This window comes from Xiphophorus hellerii, chromosome 3 (assembly GCF_003331165.1).
Source record: "Xiphophorus hellerii strain 12219 chromosome 3, Xiphophorus_hellerii-4.1, whole genome shotgun sequence".
In the NCBI taxonomy this organism is placed as follows: Eukaryota; Metazoa; Chordata; class Actinopteri; order Cyprinodontiformes; family Poeciliidae; genus Xiphophorus; species Xiphophorus hellerii.
In genome coordinates this window covers 15,622,762-15,632,787 of record NC_045674.1, presented here as the reverse complement: position 1 = coordinate 15,632,787, position 10,026 = coordinate 15,622,762, and positions in this window count along the sequence as shown.

The window sequence follows — 10,026 nt, the reverse complement described above, 5'->3', positions numbered from 1 at the left end:
GAACTGCGTTAAGCCTTGATTAAACTCGAGAGGAGTAACAGAGATAATTATAATGCATTGAAAAAGATGCTACATTTAGGGTATTTTTTATTTATTTATGAGGATTTATTTGATGAGATCACAATCCTTACGTCAATAATCTGGATGTTAAATGTCTGGCTGACTGGTTGTCTGGCTTTAAGTTTTGGTTATGCTTAACCAAAACTTAAACCAAAACAGGTAAACTTGTAGATATGTAAGTTTATCTGTTTAATAAGAGGATTTGTTGTTAAAATTGTACAATTTTTTATCCAAAGAACATAAAAGATAATACAGATAACCCAAGTGCTGCACCTGAATTTTGAGCCATTTGCTAACCTTCTGCGTGAATTGTACATTTTCACTCTTGTGTGGCCCGTAATTTGAAGAACTGTATTATTAGCTCTCATATAAAAACAGATTATTCACACTGGAATTGTTTTGATTACTCTTTACTTGAGCACTTCTGGCTTAAATTAAAAGAAACTCCAAACAGATTTATATTTCCTCTGGATGTGACACTTTTTTTCTCCTGTATGAAGACCAAATGGGTTTATGAGACAGCAATACAGGTTTGACTGGCAGTCAAAGGAGAAGGAGAGACTGAGGGGGCTTTGTGAAGTGCATTTACAGATGGAGATGACAGGGCTGCTGATGACTGGTCTGTATGGTGTTATTGTGGCGAGTGGAGGAGAGGTGAGTACCTGCCATCATTTAGTTCCACAGTCTGAAATGGTTTTCCTGCTTTCAGCCTTTCAGCAGTCAGTCAGTGTGACAAAGGACTGCTGGGAGTCAGAGTCTTTGCTTCACACACAAGTGAAAATAGAACTCACACAAAGACATGGACATTTTTCAATTGGAAACCCGATTAAAAAGGCAACACACACTTGCCCCAATCAGGTACCATTTACAGATATTTACAATGTTTTACATATTTATTTATTTTTTGCTAATTAAACCTTTTCACATTTTGTTATGCTGGAGACACAAACTTGGATGCATTTTATTTCAATTCTATGTGATAGACCAATGCTAAGTAGTACAAATTGTAACGTGGGAGAGGAAGAAAAAGTTTTACTACAAAAAGATGAGAAGTTTGATATGTGTGTTTATTCCTCTTGAGTCAACACAGAATCATCGTTCACTACATTTACAGCTGCAGATCTTTTACAGTATGTCTCCAACAGCTTTTCACATCTAGGATCTGAAATGCATTTCCATTCTCCTTCATAAACTAGCTCCACCTCAGACAGGTCAAATGGAGAGTGTCTGTGAACATCAGATCCTGAATTAGCATTAGATATAGACTTTAATTAGGCCATTCTAGTGAGTTTCGGGTTGTTGTTCAGATGAGAGGTAAATCTCCCAAGTCTTTTACAACCTCTAAAAGATGTTGTCCTGTATTTACCTCAGTATAGCTTCTCATCAACTCTGGTCAGCTTTATTGTTCTTGCTGAAGTAATCTCACAGCATGATTCCTCCTACACCACGCTTCAACATAGGCATAGTGAGTTACAATGTTTTGCACTTAGGCAAAAAAAAAGTTACATTTTGGTCTCGACTTGTCAGAGAACCTTCTTTCAGATATTTGCATTGTCCCCCACATGACTTCCAACACATGTAGGAAATCCTTTTGCTTTCTCACAATGAATGTGTTATTATTTAATCTTTTCTTTGTGGTTGAGCTTGATTGGTTTGTGCAAATAAAAATCAACTATCCACCACTGGTTGTCATCTTGACCAGTTAAACTTGACTCCATCTCCAGATTCCACCACATCTTTTTTTAAAGGTTGTTTGTGGATGTGTTTGTATTCTTAACAGGACAGGGGGCCCCAAATCAGATTCTGCTTAAGGCCCCAAAAAGCATTAAACCAGCCTTGGAAAAGTCTTTTGGCTGCTTCTTTGATTAATACTGTATTCTTTGAGATGTTCAAATTTTAGGATATTGATACTGCACTTAGTTATGTAGTTGGTTGGATTGGGTTTTATTTAGAGGGATCAGAGTTAATGGGAGTAAAACCATATTTCACCACAAGTTACATATATTTCCTCTTTGTAAATAATTTAAAAGTCATGTATTCCATTGTATAATTGCAAGAAGTCGTATTAATCTATTACTGGAAATCCCCAAAACTGCTCAGAAGTTAGTTTAGCATGACAAAAAAAAAAAAAACGTAAAGGAGAGTGAATTCTTTTGCAAAGGCCTGTATGATCCCAGTTCTCTCTGTCTTTCTCTCTCCATGTGAGTCCGTGCGTGCGGGCGCGCGTGGGTGTGTGTGATAACATTTTGGAGAATTTTGTGAATATGGAGTAAGTAAGCTCCAGTTTGCTTACAGAAGCAGAAATATTTATTTTTCATCTGTTGTGGTTCTGACTGCACATATGTAATCCACCATCACAACCCAAAATGTGGTGAAATGATTACATTTTCTGTCAGTCCAAACTCAGCCAGATATTCATCACATTTCCCAAATGGGTGACAAAAAAACATGCTCACCGCACACACATGCTGCATTGATAGCAATTACAAGCCAATTGGTGCCACCTCCTGCTGAGGGTCAGAGGTTAATGTATCATGACTCTCACACCGGCCGAGCGAAAGGAAAGGGAACGACAGCATCAGGGAAACAGAGATAACCCAAATGAGGGTGACAGCAGCAGCAGAGGATGAAGGAAAAAAGGCAACAGAGATGGAATGACAACGAGGAAGCTACAGGCAATGAGAAAGAAAGGCAGAAAAAGAGGGAAAAAAAGAAAAGACAGCGATATAGGAGCAGAGGACACCGACTGGGTACCGATAACGCTGATCCAAATGGGCTGAAATCTTCCCTCCGTCCTTTTAACTCACTTCACACATGATGTCGCCATCAAATGCTCGAGTAAGCTGTCCTTGAGGGTGGAAGGTCCCTTTTGGCATTTATCAGATGAGCTTAGCCTCTGGAAAACCTAACCTTTAACAATAAAAGGAAAATGCAAATCTGACCTGAGATGACAGTCTATGTTAAACCTCCTCCCAGTCTCTTAATCTCGGTGCCCACTGGGCTCGGTGTCACCTGTGCTGCTGCTGCCCGCTGCCACCACCGCCTCCGCCATGCCTGATGAAATGTAGATGTTTCAAAGAAGGGATGGCAGCTGGCTTTTTCAACATGCACCTGTTCCTTTCTTTGTGTTTGCATGTGTGTCTGTCCATGGGAGGGGGGTTTCTTCTTGTGTATGTGGCTGTCTGTCTGGGCGCGTGTGCATGTGTGTAAACCGGCTGTCTTTATTGTTTCTGCACTGTCTGCAGAAGTGCACTCATGGGATAACACAGTACTGAGACTTGTGATATATGAGGTATCAGGAACATTTGTCTAAGCTGTGCACAAGCAACCATGCTGCAGAAAGTTGCACATGAACCGCAGATACACAAACACACATTACATTAATCATTTGTTAAAGTGGCTTGAACGCTTCATGGTTCCTTACTGAAAATTTGGATTCAGATATTCAAGGAAACACAATTTGGATACACAACATGTAACAAAACCTTTTAGACCCCTCAAATGTTTTGACATTTGTGACTTTACAACCACAAACTCCAAAGTATTTCATTGGGATTTTATGTTATGGACATACACAAAGTACAGCACAATTGTGAAGTGGAAGGAAAACAAAAAGAAATACAAATAAAAATCTGAAAAGTGTGGGGATACATATCATTGATCAGTGCCACATGATTTGTGTTGAAGGTGGAGCATTTTTAATTATGAAAAAATCAAGGTGCAAAACAAAAGAAACAATCCAGATAAAAAGCCTGATAGTGAATTTGTATTTAGCCAAATCAAAGTCAACACTGTAGTTTTCTTTAGTTGCAGCTGAAACTGCATGCCTCTTGGAGGATGTCAATAAGTTTGACATTTCTTACCGCAGAGATTCACGTCCATTCCTCAGGGCAAACCCCATCCATCAAAAGTGAGATTGGTTCTGCTGGCTTACAATACCTATCAGTCAAATGAACGTATCGGCTTGGTCAAGCCATTCAAAAAGGTAAAATATGCACATTTAAACATCAGTGCCATCAATTTTGGTGTCTGCTCTAAACTGGTGGGCATCATTGTCATTTCACTGTGTAACAATAGTTGTAAAGGATGTTTAAAGGATGTATTTACTATTTCTTTATTATTATTTTCCTACTCTACATCTTAACTTGACACTATAAAAATTGTTAATCAAACATTGGGGAAAAAATGGGCATCTTACAAAAAGACAGGCTATCAAAACATATTAGGTTTTGTTCTATGCTTTTTTTCATCCTTTTTTATTGCTGATTTAATATTTGGTTTGGTATTGGAGTAAAGAAAATAATTACAACATTAATTAAATTGAGTCAAAAATGTCTTATGAAAAGTCTGTTTTTAAGCAAAAAAATGTATTAAACATAAATAACTTTTTTGTCCCTTTTTATTTATGATCATTTCAATGCAGAACTAAACTTAAAAAAGAACATTAATTTTAATACAAATGTTTCTTGCTTAGTAATTCAGTTTTGCAGATAAAATGCATGATCTTTAAGATTTCTTAATAATGGAAAGTGCAAATTAATAATGTTTAGTTGTATTGATTTCAATAATAATCATAATTATAATAATTAAATGTTTTTCTTCCAAAAATGTTAGCTTGTAGAAAAAAAAATCATATTCAACCATTTTATCCACTCCATAGACAATTTATTCTGAATGAAAAAATCTGTTTTCCTTTGAAAGATTCAATACTTACTGTATAGAAAAAAAATAATCATATTACATCGAACATGTATTTATGGTTAATATAACAAAATCAACACATTTACTCATTATTTCATTTATCACAATTCTATTGTTTTTAATAAGCAAAGCAATATTTTTACCAATATAAATGAATACAATTTGAAAATAATTTGAAACAAAGCGGGTATGTTTCGAGAGAATTTATTTTTGTCGGTAGTAAGAACCAATTTCTCTTTAAATTTTCTTTTGTTTGAGACCTTATGTAGGACAGAAACAATCTGTGGCCTGAAAAAAAATACAATAAGGACATAAACAGACTACATTAGCTTTCTTTTTTACATAGTTAGAAATATACTGTGTATAAATAGTGTAAAATTAAAACTGCTGAATCAATTATTTGAAATATTTCAAAAACATTTCTGAATAAATGTTAGATTTTCATGCCAAGTTGATCAATTATGAAATACTTTGCCCAACACTTTTGAGATATGTTAAATAAAATAAGTAAAACTGACAATGTGATTCATTTAATGTATCATTCTGATAATATAAAATTTTGTTTTGTGATTCTTTTGAAGGATACATATTTCCCTTATTAGCTTCCAATGTAGAAATAATTCATGGTCAGAAATATGTCGTACATTCCCTGCTACAGGCTCCTTCTTTGTGAATTCCTCCCTCTCTTCACTCAAACGCCCATTTGATTCATGATGTATGGTAAGAAAAATGCAGAGTAAGTGAATGCAGATGTCTTGAGTTTCTAAAAGACACAGATAGTGATGGAGCACTGCCACTCTGTACGAGGTTTAGCTTTGTGATTTGTGCTGCTAAAGCCATGTTTGAAGAGGAAAAAGTTTCCTAATTTGATGCAAAGTCTGCAATAAAATTTCTATTTGCCCCCAGAAATGCTGTGCTGACTCATTATTTTGCGTGTGTTTGACAGTCAGGAGTGTCTCCTTAACCACAAAAGTTCTCCCTGCTTGACTAAAACACCTGGTGTGAATTTAAGAAACATTTCAACAAATATCTGCTTTATTGTTACATGTGAAACATTACACTGAGCTTTATGTTTGTTTTGTTTTTTCTTTTTTTAACTGGTTCAACTCCTATCTATTTGGAGCTACAGCCGTCGACTTTTGATGATGTGGAAGTTAAATAAATAAAATCATTTCTCCATGGTAATTTTTGTCAAACCTGCCAAACACAGCCTAAATATTTGACATGGAAGGAGAGAAGATCAGTGAGAAGTGAGATCAAAGGGTGGAGGAGGAGGAGGGGTCGGTGGTGGTGATGGGGCATGCATATGTGCAAAAACGTGAGGGGGTGCGTGTGTGTGCGTGTGTTGGTTTGGTGGAAGTAGTGATGAAACACATTCTGCAGTGTGATATTTTCAACACTGACGAATTCTGCACAGCTCCGCCACACATGGGAGCAATCTAAACTCAAAGCCCCATCAGAGTGCCTCTGTATATATATGTGTGTGTATGGGTGTGTGTGGGCGTGTGCGTACACGTGTGAATTGCTCTCCAGCCACGGGCTGCTATTCTTCATATTTCTGTCACCCACTTTTCTTCTTCTTCCTCTGTTCTCCCAAAACAACACACACACAAAACGATTGTATTTGTCTTTATCAGTCCCTCCATTTTCTGCGCTCCTCCTTGTGTTCGCTCTCCTTCGTTCAATATTTCATGCTGCTGAGAGCATATCTATTCTGAGCTCTCTCTCTTTTTCTTTCTTTCTCCACTCTTTATTCTCACTCTTTTCCTCTTCAGGAAGAAAAGAAAGCCTTTCTACCCATCACTCTTGCTGTCCTCCTTCTCCTTTTGCACCTTCATAAATCTCCCCCCTCTCTCTATATCTCATTGCACTCCTAATGTTCTGTGCCCCCATCAAAGTTTTTCTCCCAGCCCTCCACTCACAATCTCCTCCATCCTGTCAATCCCTTCCTCTCTCCAACCACTCTGTTGAATAAGTTTGCGTGACTGTTCAGAAGTATCGGCTCCTTTTCTCCTTCCTGTAACCCCCAGCCTCCCAGACCCAACTCCTTCTTTCTCCCTCTTGGATTCCTCTGCAACCAAAAACACAGAGAAAGCCCTGTTCTCTCTCTTTCTGCACTTCTCTCAATTTTGCATCCCAAGCTTCCCCCACGCCCACCCAACCTTCTCATCCACAGTCTTAGTGTCACCTCTCCCCCTGGTCCTTCCACGCTCATCTCCATCTACCCCCTTCCACCCCCCCGCCCTTTCCTCGCTTTGCCCCGGCCTCCTCCTTGCTCTTAGTCTGTATCAGTGTTGTTTTAGGCACAGCAGTGAAAGGTAAACAGAGAAATTGAAAATTCGTGTCAGTCACTTGGGTGAAAGAGGGACAGGGAGGGAGGGAGAGCAGAGGAGGGAGCCGACAGGCGGGGGGAAGAGTGTCAGTACAATTTACTAACACAACAGTGAACAGTGAAGCAGGCCAAGGAAGAGAGCGAGCATTAGGTGGAGTGAAAGAGAGACTCCTGAATCAAGAAATCCATTGGAATGAGACAGATACTAAGGAAAATGTTTCCCGTTCCATATTTAGGAGTCCCACTGAGCTCACGTAATGCTTTGTTTACTTGCTGAGCACAAAGAAAAGAAGCAGGAGCCCAAATCCAATCATTAGTGCCAAGAGAGAGCTCTGATTAGATTCCAAGGTTTCACTCAGGAGCTCTGGACACATGTGCTGTGTGCCAGCTCTGGGCTGGAAATGTCATGAGACCTCCAGCGACAACATATGCAGCCGGGGCAGCGGTCATTTCTCATACATTTCCAATACAGAGGTAATCCAACGGTTCTGTTGTCCAGGCCTCAAAAACTTTTGAGGCCTGGACAAATATCTTTCAGTTATCCTGGAACAATATCTGTGAAGTTAAATTAAAATTTGTTTCTTACAATTGAAGCCAGATGTTTGCGTGCACTGCATGAAATAATGGGTGACCTATTTTTCCACATTTCAATCAGACTGAATTTTTCCTGCTTTAGGTCAGTTAGAATAATTTTTGTGTGCTAAATACCGCAATAATGAGAGCTAGAACAAGAAAAGAATATTGTTACAATTATGTTTTATTTTCTGTCTTTGAAGTCAGTTTATATATACTGAGATTACTATGATTGTCAATTTAGGAAAGCCCAGTTTTGGCTTTGTATGTTTATTATGGCTTTATTTAGAGTGGCTGAGTACAATGGAGGCACACTTGTTGATGTACTTTGAGGCAGCACCTCAGAGCACTGCTTTCTTGAGTGCCATCAAGACAAAGACCCAGTCCAGTCATCATGTTGTTTGGGATGGAGTCGGGTTCTGTGACCCAGAGAAGAATGTGTTTTAGGGTGAAATGTGTGAATCAATCGCAGAACACAAGCAAAAGACGTTGTGAAGATTCTGAGCGAAGCTGATAGAGGAATGTTACTATTAATAACATCCTGCACTGAGTGGGATGAAATGCCACTCGGTGAACGAGACGCGATTAATTCAAAAGTGGGATAAAAAGTCAAATTACAGTGTGCAAAGCACCCAAGCACAAATAACTTAATTTCTGGGCATGTCCTGTTGAACAATCTGGTCAGTAAGGAGTTGGAAAATCATGAGTGGATGTTTTGGGATTTATGCATTTCTCAAGAAAAATGCCATTATCCTAAAGTGAAATCATGTGGAAATACTGGAGCAACCTCTAAAGAGATCAATCAGAGAGTTAAAGCTCAGGCATATACAGTATGTGTATGTAGACAAAAACATTTATCACACCTAAACTGGACAAGTTGATCAGGCTTGTTTCTGGCTCAGCTGAGATTCTCCTTGTTCTTTGTGTTGTTGCTCTCTGTGTGTCTGAATCAGTTGCCAGACTCCAAGGTGCCCACGTCCTATATGTAGCCAATCAGAAAAACTGAATCTACTCCTCTTTTCTCCCACATTTTTTAATCAGAGACAATCCAGTTGCAAACAAACTGTCCTTGTAGAAAACACAATATCCAGGCTGAAGATGTAGCTTTAAAAAAATGGAACCAGTCACAGCTAAAACAATCGATCTGCTTGAACTTCATCAAAATCTTCTTCATCTGAGAGGTATTCCTCGGCTGGAAAGTCTGACAGACAAGAGAAAATCATCAACATGAGAATTTCAAATTGTTAATCTGCCATAGAGCCTACAAACATAGTCAGGCCTGACATGGCTTCATCATCCTACATTGAAGCCATTAGATTTTTTACAATTTTTGTATTTCTTGTGAAATCCTCCAGTGGAAATTATGCAGAGTTGTGTCGCTGAGCTTTTAGAAAAAGGAAATACACCTCAGCTAAGCTTTAAAATAAGGTAAGTTGAGTCGCCAGCTTGTTTGTAGCTGGGGCGATGTGACTGAGATTGTTGATTCTGAATACAAGAATTCATTCACCTCCAGCTTCACTGAACCAAAAAAGAGAGACAGAGAGAGGAAGAGAGAGAGAGAAATCCATGTTTACGGATTTGCCAAACTGAGGGAATGAATTTTATTTGTATTTCACCCCCTGGCACCTAGCGGTCTCCCGAGATATGCACCTTGGGCAAATAATTTTCTCTGGTCTGTCAGATTTTTTCCCAAGGAAAAACAGTTGTGGTTGCCTAGAATGCCCAACCCAGTCAGAGGAAAGGAATGATGGAGCAGAAATGGCAAGAAGAAAATAAGCCGAGTTCATAAAAATATTCAATCTCTCATGTCCAACATTGAGAGATGGAGAAACCGGCAGAAGCAGAACAGACGTGAAGACCACCAGGGCCCAAACACAGAACCAAACTAGCACAAGCACAAAGCAGGGATCACAACGGTGGAAAAAAAAAAAAAGTTTTCACTGAGCCTCCCTGAATAAGGTGAGAGGAGGAGGAATCAGGGCGGGGGGATTAAATGGACAGCTCATGAGAGGAGTGGAAGGACTGGAGGAGACAAAGGGATTCCCCGATGGCATCTCATCTCATCTCTCTCTCTCTTTCTTTCTTGCTCTTCTTTTCCCTATTTCCCTCCTTTTTTTCTCCCAATAAATCATTCTGACTTCTCCTTAACCAACTCATTCCCAGCAGGCAAAAAAGAAAACTGTAACAATCTCACTTCTATACACCAGTCCTCTCTTTTTCTATCCCCTTTCCTGTCTCTTTTTCCAGTCTGCCCTTTCTCTTACAACAAATAATACCCTAGACGTGTATCGAAGGTGATGGAGGTGCCGGGCTTCAGCGGTCAGTCAACTCATCAGACATCTGATTCCTGTAAATTAAGA